Source organism: Marmota marmota, unplaced genomic scaffold, assembly GCF_001458135.2.
Source record: "Marmota marmota marmota unplaced genomic scaffold, marMar, whole genome shotgun sequence".
NCBI lineage: Eukaryota > Metazoa > Chordata > Mammalia > Rodentia > Sciuridae > Marmota > Marmota marmota.
In genome coordinates this window covers 10,777,022-10,793,985 of record NW_026000075.1, presented here as the reverse complement: position 1 = coordinate 10,793,985, position 16,964 = coordinate 10,777,022, and the positions used below count along the sequence as shown (strand labels likewise).

Here is a 16,964-nt window from a genome sequence, read left to right as displayed (position 1 = left end):
GCAAAAAAAAAAAAAAAAAAAAATCAACAGAATTTACAATCCAGGGGGCAAGAGAGGGTTGGGTACAAATGTATCAATATGATTATTATAATGTAAGAAACAGCCAAAGAGATCCTTAAAATATCAGCTATACTTATGTATACTTACATAAAATACAACATAGAACACTTTATCCCCGAAATATTGACATTCATGATATATAACGTGGGAGTCTGACCAACTCAACATGCTAAGAAAACTATAAGCAAGTGAAGATAAGAACAAAAAGAAAGCTGTTTGCAGATGTCAATATTTCAGTGCTAATGATTAACATGAAAACAACCAATCAAATAAACAAGTGTCTGGTATATATAAGCTGCCTGTTCTTTGCTCAATTATATTCTATAATATTTCAGACAACCAACAACATTTACATTATTGATTACAATCATACAGAAAGAAACCCTTAAGTGTACCTAATCCAGTTTCCCTCCTAAAGAAGCCAAAGTCTCAGGAGGTTCACTTTCCTAACCAACAGTTTCCTCTGAGGGATCCAGTCATGGCCATCAATCTTCCCTAGCAATTCCGACTTTGAGTCCTCATTCTACCTTATCCCCTACCTCAACCTCCTCCCCAGGAACAAATCAGCTACCAAATCTGTGTCTTCTGCTGCAGATCCATCATCACAGGGCTGCATCCACTCCACCCTCATGCTCTTCTTCAGCTACTTCTTATATCTGAATTGGGCTACCCCAATAATTCCTAACTGGCTCTGCTGAAATCCCTCTTTCTCTTCCCAAGCCATCCGTCACAACGCCAGAGCTGCCTTTCATAAGCCTAGCTCTGATCAGGCTGTTCTTTTGTTGCCCAAGTCCCAACTCCAAGTTCTCTTATTCTCATTTCCTTCTGTTTCTTGTTGCTCCTTCCCCTCCCTCGGCCCCCCACTCCACCTGTGCTAATACCTGCTCTGCACTCTCTTTGCCAGCAGGAGACTGTCATCCCCCAGATGCCCTACCTGTCAAGGCTTAATCCACTCTTTGAGACCCTGCTTAAATTTTGTCTCTTCCGTGAAGTCTTCTCAGTTGCTGCAACATCTCTCCTGCACACCCTGCTTCCCACTGTGTGTTACTTGTACTTATTTCACAGCTTTTAGTCTTTGAATTGTGGTTACTGATGTGTCAGCTAAGCCATTAGGGTCAATGGTTCTCAAACTGTAGTCCTCAAACCAGCTACATCAGCAGCATCTGGAAACTTGTTAGAAATGCACATTCTCTGCCCATCCCAGACCTACTGAATCAGGCACTCCAGGGTGAAGCCCAGCGGTCTGTGTTCTGATGAGCCCTCCAGGGGATTTGGGTGAACAGTGGAGTGTGAGAATCACTTCACCAGACTGTAAATCCCCAGGGTAGTGGCCAGGACCAAGCTTAACTCATCTCCAGCTTTGGAGGCAGGGCCTGAAATAGACAAGAGTGCCAGACACAAACTGCCTGAGGTCACACAAAGTTGGTCTGGGATCCAAAATCCTGGAACTCTGGCTATCCTGATGACCAATCTAGGGTTTTTTCTAGCATGTCCACAGTTTCTAATAGTGAATTTGAACCATCTGAATATATGCCTAAACACTGTAGTGGAGTAAAAAAATGTATCCAAATTATGAGATAATGATAGACTATATAATTAACAGATCAGATCATTTCCAATCAGTGACTTCAAAAGGATGAATTAATTGAGTTGTTCAGGAAAGCACACTTAGGCCCTTCCTGTTGGAAACTAGAGATAATCAGCCACCGAACTTCTCACAGTGTTCACTATAACAAAGAAATAAATTTTTATGTTCCCAGAATGGTTTCAGAGGCAAACCCACAAGGTCATCTTTTTTAAAAAATACAATATTATAGATATCTTTTTTGAGTGCATATTTTATACTAATCAGCTTTTGGCTAAAATATATGCAAATATCACACTAATGAGGAAAAGATGGCAGGTGCTAATATAAATAAGGTTTTTTAGTTTCTCATTTATCTGGGGCTGCCAATGTAAAACTGACTGACATTTGGCTAAATTCCTTGAGGGTTTATTCTTTTTCTTTTAATTCTTAGAATTTTTTAAAGGCTTAGTACTCCCTAATTGCCATTTTCCCTTATAAGTTTCATGATGGCTGTCATGTGAGAATAATTTTCAAACCCATTTTCCATTTTTCCATGACTTATTTGTAAAACGACAGATAAATATAATTACCAATGACCCTTAAAAGGTGAAACCTAAAGAAACTTTGAAGGGAAGGAAAAGTCCCTGGTTTTTGAGTTCAAGCTACTGAATCCAGGGAACATTCACAAATACTTAAGTAAGACCATCCTATTATCAGCAAAGGTGAGAAAGTGAACTGGACAAAATCAAAGTAGACAGATTCAAATGCTGTGGGATACAATACAGAACTCAATGACAAGGAAGTGCCCAGCAAATGGCAGTCACTTAAATATCCTCTATTAAGAGTGACTCTGAACCCAATTTTGTAGCATTAAGTAATGGTGGGTCTACTATGTGAAGAAAACCAAGCCTCTGTTTTGGGCAACAATCTCTTCCAAACTGTTCCTGTCAAGTGAACAGGATCCAGGGTGGCTGAAGAGTCCAGGGGTCAATTCAGGGCCTAAAGACCCCAGCAGGAGAGAGACTTTCCTGCTGGGACTGTGATATCTATCTTGCTCCATATCAGCTCTGAGCATTGTGGCCAGAGGGACCACAAGGCTAAATAATAACCAGGTTTTATTTGAAACAAAACCTCTCTCCTTGTCTGGATTCAGCTTAGTTTTAAATGACAAAGAAGTGAAAATATATACATCATCTCTAGTCATTTCTACTGGATAAAAATATGGTCATTTTGAATTGTGGATAATTTTCAGATTCCCTGAGGAAATGAGATGATAAGGAAACCTTTGCTGTATAGAAGTCATCATATTAAGAGCATAATGACTTGGTGAATAAACAAATAAATAGAGAAATAAATTCTGGATGCAATCAAAAGAAAGTGTCAGTATGAGTACAAGTTTGACTTGAGAAAGATGAATAAAGGGAGAATTCAATTTTCACTCTGGTGTATTTTAAATTAATGCTAATTACAGTCAAAGGTGTAAAGTGCTTGTCCTTTATGCTTAATTTATGCTCAATTGCCATGCAATACAGTAATGACATCTCGGCATGTTCCAAATTAACACCATTTTGTTGTTGTTTTGGTTTGGGGGATTGAACTTCATGACCAAGCCCTGTCTCTACTGCTGAGCTACACTGAGTGCTCGGTATTGTTTATTTGACTGCAACAGAAAACTCTTCAAGCCTGTTCGAGCAGGACCCAAGACCCAGCTCTGGGCATATTATCTGATCCTACTAAGAGCAGACCCATACATAGGCCCAAGTGACCATTTATGGGGTCAGCCATGCTGGGATGGGCTTTGCATTTTTATAGGAAGACTGAGTCTTCAGTGGGGCATCATAGCAGGAGGGCTGCCTGGGTAACCCATCACACACTAGGTGACAAAACAACATTGGATTTAGAGGCATATTTCTGGCCTATTCGGCCAAGTCATCTGGTCTTTGAATGTAACTGTCATCCTACAACTCATAAAAATACGGCTCTGCCTGCAACTAAAACCATTCTCCAAAGGGTTACTGGCACATAAACAAGAATGTCCAAGAACACTAGATCTTAGAACAAAATTAATGAAACATAAAAGAAAATTTATAAGGGAATAAAATAGTTGTAGGATGTTTGCCCTCTATGTTAAGCCAGGTCAATAAACACATCAGGACCTATGTGTTATATTTTTAAATGCTTTAAAAAGAGGTGAAATAAAAGTTTACATACAGATAATTGAATTGTGTTCTTTAGTAGAGAAAAAAAAATTTCACAAAAGAAATTTACTTAAGAAACAGAAAGCATGGAAGGCCAACTTCGGTGCTCCTATAACAAGTCTACCATTCTTCTAGCAGTAAAAATAAGCAGAGTACATTAAACAGCATTTTCAAAGTTTCATTTTTTTTTTTTTTTAATTTTAGTCCTGGAGATTAAACCCAAGGCTTCCCACAGGCTAGGGAAGGGCTCTGCCACAGAGATGCACGCCCATCCCCAAAGATCCTATCTTATTTGAGGAAAATCTGAATAAGAAAAAAAAAACAAAAAAAACATGGCCCAAATGATTCTTAAACCTCGAATGTTATCAAACTTCCTTGGAGATTCAATAAGCCAGATGACTATAAATCTCTCTATTGGTGATCTCAGCAATAATTTCAAGTAGAGAATAAAAACATATATGCAACAAGGGGAAGTCATGCCTTCTGGTCTCTACTCCTCCAGAAAGCAACTTAAATACCCATATGTTTAATGACCACTGCAAAAAAATAATTAAAAAGATAAAGTATAAATAGTCTAAGTGCTCATGTTCTTTTATTGCCTCCAATGAACAAATAAATAGGATACTTAAAGTAAAAAAGGAGGAGATATAAAAACACGGAACAAGTCTTTTGTAACATTTGTAAATAGCAGAATTTTTGTTCAAATGAAAAGCCAAAGATAAAAAGATAGTCCTGGATTATAACCCGAAGAACACGATAAGTATCCATGAGTCCATCTGGTATGAACAAATAAGGATGAAGAGACAAATTTTCCATGCAGAAGAATTCCAGATAATTTCTGGAGGTGCTACCCTAGCTAGGAGATAGAGAATAACTCACCATTTTAAAAGAGTGCAGTGTTTATAACAGGGAAAAGTAACTTCACAAGACAGAGTTTGTAATACTCTACCTCATCGATCAAGGTCAGCATCACCAGAGACAATGCATGCTGATCATCGTATGTACTCCTGATGATATGATGAGAATGGTATTTTACCTCTGTGGTTTTCCTCCCCAAACCCATAAACCCAGTCTAATCATGAAAAAACATCATAAAATTCCAACTGAGGGACATTCTACAAAGTACCTAACTGGTACCCTTCAAACTATCAAGGTCATCAAAAGCAAGGGAAGTTAGAGAAACCACTACAACCAACAGGAGCCCAAAAGAACCTAACTACTAAATGCAAGGTGGTATCCTGGGAAGAATACAGGAATAGAAAAAGGACATTTGGGAAAGACTAAGGAATTCTGAGTAAAGTATGGATTTTAGTAAATAATGAATCAATACTGGCTCATGAACTGTAACAAGTGTACCACGCACCAAAAGAAGATGTTAGTAATAGAGGGAACCATGTGCTCACTGGGAACTTTATTAGCTTTGAAACTTTTCTGTAACTTTAAAACAAACAGAAAATTTTATTCTTTAATTTATTTATTTGGTGCCAAGGATTGAACCCAAGGGCACTTAACCACTGAGTCATATCCCTGACCCATTTTTACCTTTTGTTTTGAGTCAGAGTCTCACTAGGAGTCTCTCTCTGGCCTCTTTTATGAGGGCTCTAAACCCATTCATGAGACAGAGACACCATGACTTAATCACCCCTCAAAGGTCCCACCTCTGACACCATCATATTGGGGATGAGGATTTCAACATAGGAATTTTAGGGGGACATAAATATTGAGACCATAGCATAGCCCCTGACAGAGCAATTTGAAAATCAGTATCAAGGAAAACTGAACCAACCATTATTACAAAATGCCAGTCCTTGCTGTTGGCCTGGCAGGATTCTGCTGCACAATTCAGTCCTGTTTCAGATGACTGCATTACATCATAAGCTCTGTGCAGCTGGAACCACATCTTAGACTCTCTATCACATGCTGAGCACTCTGCTGGCACCAGAAAACTCTGTGCTTGATAGATTCTCCAACACCAGCAGGAGCGGGAACTATTGCAAATATAGGGTGAAGGCTTCCACCACCAACCTATTGACCTTCCTGACAACAGATCTGCAGAAATCGCTTCATCATCAATCAAGCCTATCCTCCATGTCCTGGCGCCATCAGACAGAGCAAACATCTCCAAAACAGTTTTGGCCTTTTGGTATCTCACAGAGGGATGCATGCCCTCTGGCCCCTACCACCCCACCCAAAACTACTCTTGGTAGAATTCAAAAAAGGAAGTTAGTAAGTTTCCTAAAATTGACCACATTTATCTTACATTACTTCCATGTTTAGTTGGCCCATTCTACCACAGATTACTCACCCACAAGACAACCAGGTGCAGCTAAAACAAGTGGTTCGCAAGCTCGCTGAAAATGAAAGGTGATCGTCACCTGGAAAGCTACAGATTTTATTTCTCATCAGTTGATAGCAGTACTTGTTCCAAGTGGGGGTGGTAACTTGGCGATGAATCACTGGCATGCAATATCTGTGGAGCCAGAGAAGAGCCATTAGAAAAACAGATGAATGGCTTAGGGGCCCAGAGTTCACACACCAGCATCAAATGCATATAACAATTTGGAGAAGCATTCATATAAAGGGCAGTTACTGAGCACCTGCGATCTATCAGACACACCCCTGTGCTCAGTGAGCTCACATTCTTGTGTAGAAAACACAGCAAACAAGAAATACGACAGGAAGAATTTCCAATGGTGGCAAGTGCTGGTGTGGAAATAATCCAAGGTAAAAGGCTAGACTAGCACAGGATGAGGCAATGGGCACAGCAAAGTGGACTGAGAGGGGAGGAAGTTTTCAATGCTCAGGGAAGACCTTTCCAGGAAGTCACATTTGACTTTTTTATGATTGATTAAAATAATGAAAAGCAAGTAGGGCAAAGACTTGGGAGAAGGGTGCTCCGGGCACAGAGAACAGCACACTGAAAAGCCTGAAGCTTGGAAGCACGTGTTGGTGTGTTCAGAAAAGCCACGACCAAGTTCTATCGAGGTGACCCAGAGGCTGAAGCAGACACAAAACCCAGCACTCTGAGCTGGCTGTGTAGGTAGGAACATAGGTTCCAAAAGAACTGGAGCCCAGGGAAGTGGGCCCTGTGTAAGTGTCAGGCCAATGGGGCAAAGAACAGCTTCTGATTACCAAATTTCACTAGATTAGAATTTGAGTTCAAACATAAAAACTCATGGCTACTGTGCAACAGGGCAGGGCCCAACAGCCCAAATGACCCAATGCTGAGCAAGGTACACAAGTGCGAGGGCTGGGCAGGAAGAGCCCACAGGAGCCAGGGGGAAAGCAAAAAACAGTGATCATCAAAATCCCAAGGGTACTTACAAAACGCTATAGGGAGTCCCATTCCTCAAGAGCCTCAATCAGGAGGAACAGTGACGGGAGCTGGAAGTCTGTATTCTAGTTAAATCTTTAGCAGATTTTGTTTAGCCGGAACTGAGAAGTACTGTGATGGGGAAGGAGGGAGGGCAAACTGTTTTCGAGGGAGGGGCTGTCAGAAGACTCTTATCTCCAGGAAAAAAAAAAAATCAAGGTCTAAAATGAATGAAGTTGAGATCTAAAATACTTTGTATTAACTAACCATACGGGCTAATAGGAAAACAGAGAGGAGAAGGTTGCATAACTAAGTGTATTCCTTCCCCCCAATCACATCCCCAAATTCAGAACCAAGAGACAGGTCAAAGAAAGGGAGAGAAGGAAACAGTAGAATGAATCGGATGTAACTTCCCTATGTTCACATATGAATGCACGAGGAGCATAACTCCACATCATGTACACCACAAGAATGGGATCTTAATTAGAATAAGTTATACTCCTTGTATGTATAATACATCAAAATACATTCTATCATCATGTATATCAAAAAAAGAACAAAGAAAAAGAAAAAGAAAAAAAAATTTCCACATTAAAAAAAAAAAAAATGGAGAGAGAGAGAGAGAAGGAGGTAGTGGGAGCACTCCAGTGTCCCACATGGCCAAAGCCAGCAGTGACAAATGCTTAACAACCAGCTTGGGGAAGAGATGCACTAACTGTAATGTTCAGCAATTTCTACCGTGTACATGTTCCCACTGTGGATGATTTCAAGCTACCAACATGACATCACCAGAGCAAATTTGGAAAGAGATAGACAACAGTTACTGTATTTTCACTATACAAAAACAACAGACATAAATAACTTTAAAAGCATAGGTAGCAGTAAACATATTACAATAGTTAGTAAATAATGGGTTTGGAAATTTATTCTTTGTTTTCAATACAATTTATTTAAGGTAAGTTTCAAATCTAAACTTAAGAAAATTTAATTTTTTAAAAATATTTTTTTTAGTTGTAGTTGGACACAATACCTTTATTTTACTTATTTATTTTCATGCGGTGCTGAGGATCAAACCCAGCACCTCACACGTGCTAGGCGTGCACTCTACCACTGAGCCACAACCCCAGCCCCAAGAAAATTTAATTTTTAATAATGCTGTGATGAAACAACTGGCTCACAAAATTCCTGAAAATTAAGAAATCAGCTCTCCATATGAGCCAGTTCTGGAACATCACTTGCAAATGCGTATTGAAGCACTTTATAACAACTTTATAAAGTGCTGCAATAAATATGTTCTTTTATTTTACATTTTGACATTACTTTGCACTATTTCACAGGACAGATTTTCTTACTCCAAATATTTGTCTATGTTAAACATATTGCCAAGTTTCCTTCTAAAGTTATCATATTGATTCTGTTCTGCCACAAAACTCTAGAGTTGTTCCTGTTTTCATTTAGTTTTGTTTACTTAAAAGGTGAATAAATAATACTTTGGTATTTATTTGGTTTAGTACTGGGAGTTGAACTCAGGGCCTCGCACATGCTAGGAGAGTTCCATGCTAGGCAAGTTCCACCACCTAGTGACATTCCCAGCCCAAAGCTTTGTTCTTAAAACAAAGACAACAGCTGGCTGCCTTTTTCTTCCCTTTTCATGTCCTATAACAAGGGTCTAGCAGAGCCTTCGCCTTCACATCTTCTCTCTGGAGCCAGAAGCTTCCAGTTGAGGGGTACCTGCCTTCTGTAAGATAGAGAAGTGGAACGGAAACTCCCTGTGCCCACCTGGGAATTATCAAGAACAGCCTGCCTTCAGGTGTTGCTCGGGTGTTTTACACCCTGACTCTTTCATAGAAGAGGTTAAAAGGAAAGGAGTTCTTGGGGATATGAAAGGGGAACAATAAGCATGATTTTTTTTTTTAAAGCAAGAGTAAAAAGCAAAAAGCTACTGGTATAGGTTCTTGACAGTCTACACTTTCACCCAGGGTGCATGTGTATAGGTACTACCCACAACCCTATAAAGCTGACAGTGCCACTGTTACCCTTCTCCCATTTAATGTGAAGCTAAAGAATGTGATGAGAAGGATTTTTTTCCAACTCAGCATGAGCTAGTTCATTCTCAACTTGAAAGGACACCCTACTGCTTCTTAATTCTAAACACGTTTTTTAAATGAACCTCTACACATACATCCACCCATTGGTAAAGAGCTTCTCAATTAAATGCCATGCTATGCTTGTGAATTAAGAAAAATCCAATGTTCTGGCTAATGTCAACTCATACACCCCCAAATTATAATTATCAAAAGCATGCAATTCCCTGTCACTGGCCATAACCAGCTCTGTTGCCAGAAGTCTCCTCACTGCCTCCCTTCATCTAGGTCACATTGTTACAAAGCTGGGGCCTTCCAAGAAACTGAGGCAGTGCACAGACCCCCTCTTCAAACCCCGATTCTTGCTGTCAAGTCAGAAAGATTTCAGACATGTCGCTTAGAGTAACAGCTGAGCATCTACTGAAGGGATAAGAAAAGGGAAAGGGGACGCTCTCAAGGGAGAAAGTGGGTCTTCTCAGAGAGTGCCTCTCCTGCTCTCCAGATCCCAGAGAAGTTTCCAGACAGTCTTGCCCAGATCCACCTCTTGACTTTTGACTAACAACAAGAGGACATCAAAATTTCAAGTTCCCACTGCCATGACAACTCTAGGTCACCTTGGCCCATGCCAATTGGTTCTAATTGGAACCGTAAATTCTTACAGATTTTATGGTTAGGAGGAGTCAGCCTTATCTCCCTGAGTTTTAGAATCTAGTTTATAAAAAGGGTCACAAAAGTCTCTCCCTTCAGGGTCACTTGTGTTCCTCTCATTGACACTGATACAAGCCTGCATTTCTCCTGCAGATAACAAGTAGTTTGCAGAGGAATGTGACATACCTGTCCACTTAAACCAGGCAGGGCTGCAGGTAAGTTACTTCTAGGAAACGAAAGCGTTTGAGGGTCAGCACAGTCGGCCCATTTTATAGAATTATTCTCTTTACCTCTTGTTCCCACCATTTGCACTTAAGAGTTCTCTAACAACAAGGAATCCTATTTTCACTCAAGAATCCCTCCTGCACAAAACCGGATGCAGTGGCTCATGCATATAATCCCAGCAACTCAGGAGGCGGAAGCAGGAGAATTGCAAGTTCAAGGACAGCCTAAGCAACTTGGACTTTGTATCCAAATTAAAATAAATAAATAAATAAAGGGCTGTAGATAGGGCTCCCTGGTACTGCCCCCCTTGGTTCAATCTCCAGTACCCCCCCCCAAAAAGAATTCCGCCTGCACAAAACTAAGTTCATCATCCATATGCCCATGTTCCCACAGGGCCGCACATCACTATCTATGCTAGCACTAATGCCAGTTTGCTTGGTATTTTGGATGTCACTCATGCTGGATTTGGGGCAAGAAAGGGGAGGACAGGGTGTGAAAGGGGAACCTATCATTTATTGTGTTGTTTCTATGTTCTGGGCGCTATTCTAAACAACTTTTTACAGGCACTATTTTCTTCATTCCCCACAATAATCTGAGATAGATACTATTTTATCCCCATTTTACAAGTGGGGAAATTGAAGCACAGAATAATTAAGTTACTTACATATTGAACTAGAGCTCTTAGGATCCGAATCTAGACTCCCTGATTGTTAGGCAGAAGCTGACAGCCATCACCCCTTCCAGTGAGGTGGGGGCCCAATGGTGCCTTACAGCCTCACAGATGTGGTTTGCCTATTCACAGGCCCACCCACTCACAGTTCCAGCCAAGACAACACAGGTTTGGAGCTGGGACTGGGGTCAGGATTAAGGCTGGGGCTTTGCTTCACATGCCTAGCTTTTATATATTTATCATATACAATATCCTGACAGGTCGATTCTTCTTCCCCTTACGATACTAAGGTTCTGGCTGAATTTCCAACGTACTCCTCTCACCTTTTCTAAAAATGTATTTTTGAAAGCCAGACATGGTGGCTCACCCTTATACTATCAGCTACTCAGGCCACTGAGAAAAGAGGATCACAAGTTCAAGGCCAACCTGGACAACTTGGTGAGATTCTGTCTCAAAATTCAAAGCATCAATAAAATAAACAGGTAGGGGTATAATACAGGGGTAAAATACCCTGGGTCCAATCCCCAGTACCAGTACCAGAAAGAAAAAAAGAAAAATTGACATCACAGTGATCTTAGGATCAAAAATATACTTCATTCCTAAATCCTGTGCCTTTGTCCTGCTTCATCTTATACATTTTTATTCCAAAGGAGGAATAATGAAGAAACTTTGAAAAAATATATATAAACCACCATCTTTAATTTCATTTTTTCTACTCTTAGCCCCTTTGATTAAATTTGTCACTTTTGGCTCTGTATCTCAACCACCATTGCAACATACATCTGAAATTGGTTTTCTGCTCCAAGCCATGGAACCCCAATTGCAACCCACTGTACCTACTCAATTTCTTTATTCCAAAGGACACCTTCATCAGAACACATTGCAGAGAACGAACAATAAAAATGAATACTGTTAAATGTCACAAGTGAAAGAAAGAAAGAAGTAAAACACTAACCATAAAATCTTCTGTCCTGGAAATATCTACGAATCTTGAAGAAAATGAATCATACCATGTCTTTTCATCTATTAAACGCACCTTTTCATTCTGCTCACATTTATGGTATACTACTGTGTACAGGAAACACAAAAATGTCGAAACCATGGCCTGTGTCTCAAGAACCTTACCTTTTCCCAGAGAAGACAGAGAGTAAATAAAACAAGCGCAAATTCAGAGATTCTAAGATCATGCTATATGTAAAATCCACCCTTATAAAAGACAATATTTACCACACTAGAGAGCTACAAAGAACCAGAATAGGGAGGAAGAACTGTATCTTATTGCCCCCAAGCTTTATTGATTAGGAACAGCTTGAACATTAAGATCACTTAGAGATAAACCAGAGGATAGATCATTTTAATGACTTTTGACATTTCTCAGAGGCATTTCTCTGAGGTAAGGATCCTGGAGGCTTTCTATAGATTACTGACAAAGGTGGGAAGCCCCCTGTCTTCTATCTTTGGTCCTCCTGCTTCTTCCTCCCTGCTTGCTCCTCCCCCATTTATTCCTACTCTCCCTCTTCCAAATGTATTGTCTGAAAAAGCCTATGCTGAAAAAGTCATTGTTGAATGTGAACATTATTTTCCTGTTTTTAAGATAAAATCTATAAATTTAAGCCCTTAGAAATCTCTGTTTCTCTCTCTCTTTTAACCAAAGAACCAACTAAACTAAGTTATTTTTATGTCCATATTGCTTTTGGCTGATTTTCTTTTGTGCGTCACAGGCTTTTAAGAGGCTCCCAACCTCGGATCCAAGATGCTCAAAAATGATTGAGTACAAAATAAAATATTCCCCTCATCCAGAGGGGGAGTCCAGGGTTCCGGCAACAGCAGCAGCAGCTGCGGGAGGAAGCTGGGATGCTGGAGCTCTAAGCAGCAAGTCTGCCTGCCTTAGGCCTAGAGTCAGCCTCAGGCTTCTACTCTGCCCATCTCTGACCCAGCCAGGGCTCTGGTGTAACAGTTTAGCTCCAATGTGATCCTAGCATTTGTTAAAACATTGAGGAGCTTCCCTTCTGTTGGGCAAATACAGCTTATCCCCTCCTAAATACAGACCTGACCTTTCCAGACCCTCTCAGGAACCTTGCCACAACCTCCTCTGAGTCAAGAGCTAAGGCCTGGCCCAGCAGGGGGTCTGCAGGCTGCTGCCCCACTGCCGAATATAACCCCCCAGCTCTGGACACAACCATGTCTTACCTTCACTTCCTTTAACGAAAAATAAAGTTGAGTTGATCATCCAAGATACACTATGAGCCCGGGACAGTAGCACACACCTATAATCCCAGTGACTCCAGAGGCTAAGGCAGGAGGATCTCAAGTTCAAAGCCAGCCTCAGCAATTTAGAGAGGCCCTAAACAACTTAGCAAGACCCTGTATCAAAATAAAACACACACAAAGGTCTGGGGATGTGGCTCCGTGGTTAAATGCCCCTGGGTTCAATCCCTGGTACCAAAAAAAAAGTTGCACTATGATTGTATTTATATAAATTACTCATCCCTAAGGACAAGGATAAAGTGAGAACAAAAACCTATAAAAGGTATATGTTAGAATATGTCAGATAGAATTGCAGAGGTGTTGGGTAGAATTGCAGGCTATGTTTTTTGTTGTTGTTGTCTTGTTTTGGTTTTTCTTTTTTTGTTTTTGAGAGATAGCAATGTCAAAACTCTGGGATGAGGCTGTCCAGGATGGAATTCCAGCTCTTCCCAGGTGCAAGTTGTATAATCTTGCTGCACCTCAAATCTATAAATGGGAATAATCAGATTACCTGGTTGTTTTGAGCAGTAAATGTGTTCATGTTTGTAAAAGGCTTAACACAGGGTCTGGCACCAAGTAAGCACCATATTAGTGTTTATTAAATAAACAATTCATTTTATTTTGTCACTGTAATGTTTGTCCAATAAATTTAAAAACTAAGAACATTTCACAACAGAAAGATAAAAAGCTTTTGACACTATGAAACAGTTACATAACATAAATTGTTGTTTCATTCCCAACACTAAAACATCTGGGATCCAGATTTTACACTGCACTGTGAATTCAGGGAGACCAATGCATTGGAATGCGTTCCCATTGAAGCACAAAATGTTATTTGTATGAGAAATGTCACAACTTATGGGCTGCTAAGGTTGTATGTTTGTCATTTTAACCCTGCAACAATTTTTAACGACACCCAGGGAAATACATTGTACTTTGTGGTGCTAAGACTTAAAGGGTTGTAAACATTAAACCAGGCCTTGCACAGCTACATCTTGTGAACACAATGACTCAGCCTAACTCCAAGTTTAAAGAGCCACATCTCATGTGCTGGGTCCTCCTGCAGGTCCAGGTGTTCAGGAAGCCCCTAAACCCAGAAGCCAACTTGATCAAAATTGCTTTTATTTACTGAAAAAATACCACAACCTGAGTGTAAGCATAGCTTAGATAGGTACTACTGCACTGCTAAAGGAGACAAAACTACTGCATTATTGTTAGATATTCAGAGGAAGAACTATTAACAATCATTTGCTAGGTATGTGCCTATAATCTCAGCTACTTGGAAGGCTGAGGCAAGAGGATCACAAGTTGGAGGCCAACCTGGGTAACTTAGTGAGACCTGTCTCAAAATAAAAAATAAGAAGGGTGCGGAATGTAGCTCCATGGAGGGGTCAGGGTTAGGGAGACTTACAGATAACTCCCTTCCCTGTTCTTATCTCTTAACTGCTAAACTTCAAATATCTTCACATACAAATTTAAGTAGCTCCCAAATTAGCCCTCAAGTAGTCATGTATTAGACATTTGCTGATGGAGACAAGATTTAATAAACACCATCTGGCTGTGGCTTTTTACCTCTCCTCTTTAAAAGCACATCTCCCCAAATTTATGAGAAGACTGGAGATGTAGCTCAGTAGTAGAGTGTTTGCCTACCATGCACAAGGCCCTGGGTTCAATCCTCCCTATCCCCAAAAAGGGGAAAATAAATTTTGGGGTTGCATAAGGTTATGAAAAGAGACTCAAACCTTACTAAGTGAGAAAACTAAAGACTGCAACACAATCATTATCATTAAAATATTATTTAAAATGATATTAAAACCCTTTTGTGAGGGGGGCAATGCACATGTTTATAATCCCAGCTACTTAGTAGGCTGAGGCAGGAGGATCACAAGTTTCAGGCCAGCCTGGGCAACTTAGCAAGACTCTCTCAGAATAAAAAGGCTGGGTATGGTAGCTCAGTGGTAGAATCCTCCTGGATTCAATCCTCAGTATCAAAGTGGGGAAAACCATTTTATGGATGGATGGTAGAAATGATAGCAAAATGACATGAAGGTATTTAATGCACTAAACATACACTTATAATGTTAAGAGAATAAATTCTATGTTGTATATTACCACAATAAAAGTAAGTTTTAAAAAACTTTTTAAAAAACCTGTAACAGTTAAAGGTAACCAAATGGTGTAACCATAATTTTAAATTACTAAGTAATCAGAGACCACCTACCTGGTTATAAGCAAATCAATAAACCTAAATGAGCATTTTACAGCTCTTAACACCATGGTAAGTAAATATTCTAACAGGGACAAACATGGTAAAGACATTTCCTCAAAATCTTCACTACTCACATTTTTATGTGGAAAGTTAATTGTACTGGATCTTAAGAAACCAGACTGGGAGTTTATGCAATTAGTTAAAAGGTCCCCAAACAACATTCAAAGCCTGCATACAACAAGCTAAAAGGCTGTGTACAAATTCTCTTGTATGTGTGTCACAACACATTTAATACTGAAAAGAGATTCTTATTCAAATAGGCAGTATGTAAATGTGGTGTCTGTTAACAGTTCAAACTGAAGCAGATTCCCTTCATTCTTTAGTCACACCATTAACTAATCCACCTAACATACCTCAGAGGTCTCTGGGTACCTAGTTCTCCCCCACCCTTGGAGGATCCAAAAGGGTTAGCTATACTGAAATTGGCAGGCCTGGCTGAGAAAGATAACAGAATTCCCCATTCTGGGAGAGACTCAAGGATGATCAAACACAGACTGTGGTCCTGAAGATTTTACTTGCATTTAGGGCTTCATGAAGGAAGTAAAGAAGATAATAATCTGAGATAAGAAGGCACAAACAGGAGTGGTGGTAGCTCTGGGGCATCTCGAAATCCTACGGAAGGCTTGGAGAACGTCATTCCTGGATCTGGGACCTAGGTCCCAAATATTTTGAATTGAAGAACAAGCCCCTAAACACAGGCCTTGGTCCTGGCCCCCATCCTCCCGCCCCACCTCTGCGTCATCACATCACATTTTGGGCCCTGCGGCGAGCAGCTGTGTGGCCACGCGCCCAGGACCGTGCTTCAGGCGGGCTGGACTCTTAAGTCTTGGAACGCAGCACTTCCTGGTTGGTCGGGATGCTGATGCCAGCGCGACCGCCATCCCTATCATCCCACAGCGCACGCGAACGGGAGGGCGCGCGACATGACCGACGTGACCGAGGAACACAGACACACTGCTTTGGGGCCCAGCCCCGCGTCGGCGGCGGCGAGAGCGGCGGGAGATGCCTCCTGCAGGGGACGTCCCTAACCTCGGGCTGGAGCCAGCTGGGCTCTGGCTCCAAGCGGCCGCCCGCCCCTTCGGCGAAATGTGCGCCAAAGTTGCCAGCGTTGACTGTACAGGAATTGGGTCCGTGGGCGGGTACCCGAGGCCCCCCGGAGGGCCACCAGGGAGTCATCCGCCGCCGCAGCTGCTAAGATCCCGCCCAAGTTGGGGTAGGAGCGGCCAGCTGCTCGGGGCTGACGGGAGGAGGGACAGAGGCGAGGGCGGCGGAAACTGGGCTCCCGCGGGAGCGCTGCAAGTCCCGGCCCTGCGCGGCTCCTACCTGCAGGGCGACGGGGCCGCTGACACCTGTGCGGGCGCTGCCGACTGTCTGGACTCTGGCGCAGCCGGCACAGCTGGAGGCGCAGAGGCAGAGAGGAAGGGAGGGAGGGAGGCCCAAGGGCGCCTCTGCCCGGAACTCGCTGCTCGGCTTTGCAGGGGTGGGGCGAGGCGGCGCCGGGCCAGGCTCGTGGCGGGGCAGGGGACTCCGCAGCCGGCCAGTCTCCTGGTCCGGTTTCTTATTCTCTCTTCTCCCAAAGTTTCATAACTCAACCGCAGCAACCCAGGGAACGTTCGCCGTTCAAGTACCCTGGAGCGGACAAGTGCCACCAGTACCGTTCTGGGAACTTTGCGCATAGTCTCA

General features: G+C 41.7%; 1 protein-coding gene across 6 annotated transcripts in view; it reads right to left on the bottom strand.

Moving 5' to 3' along the window:
- Pld1 (phospholipase D1) overlaps positions 1 to 16,750 on the bottom strand; it is a 208,105-nt gene extending 191,355 nt beyond the window's left edge. For 4 of the 6 annotated variants that reach the window (XM_015494265.2, XM_048814297.1, XM_048814295.1 and 1 more), the window contains exons 1-2: positions 16,605 to 16,750; positions 6,131 to 6,295 (exon numbers count right to left, since the gene is read on the bottom strand). The gene's annotated coding sequence lies outside the window, so the exon portion shown is untranslated. Of the gene's footprint in view, positions 1 to 994; positions 1,691 to 6,130; positions 6,296 to 16,604 lie in introns of those variants that run through there. The other 2 variants (XM_048814294.1, XM_048814293.1) reach the window with 2 other exon arrangements.
- Between the last annotated feature and the right edge of the window lie 214 nt (positions 16,751 to 16,964).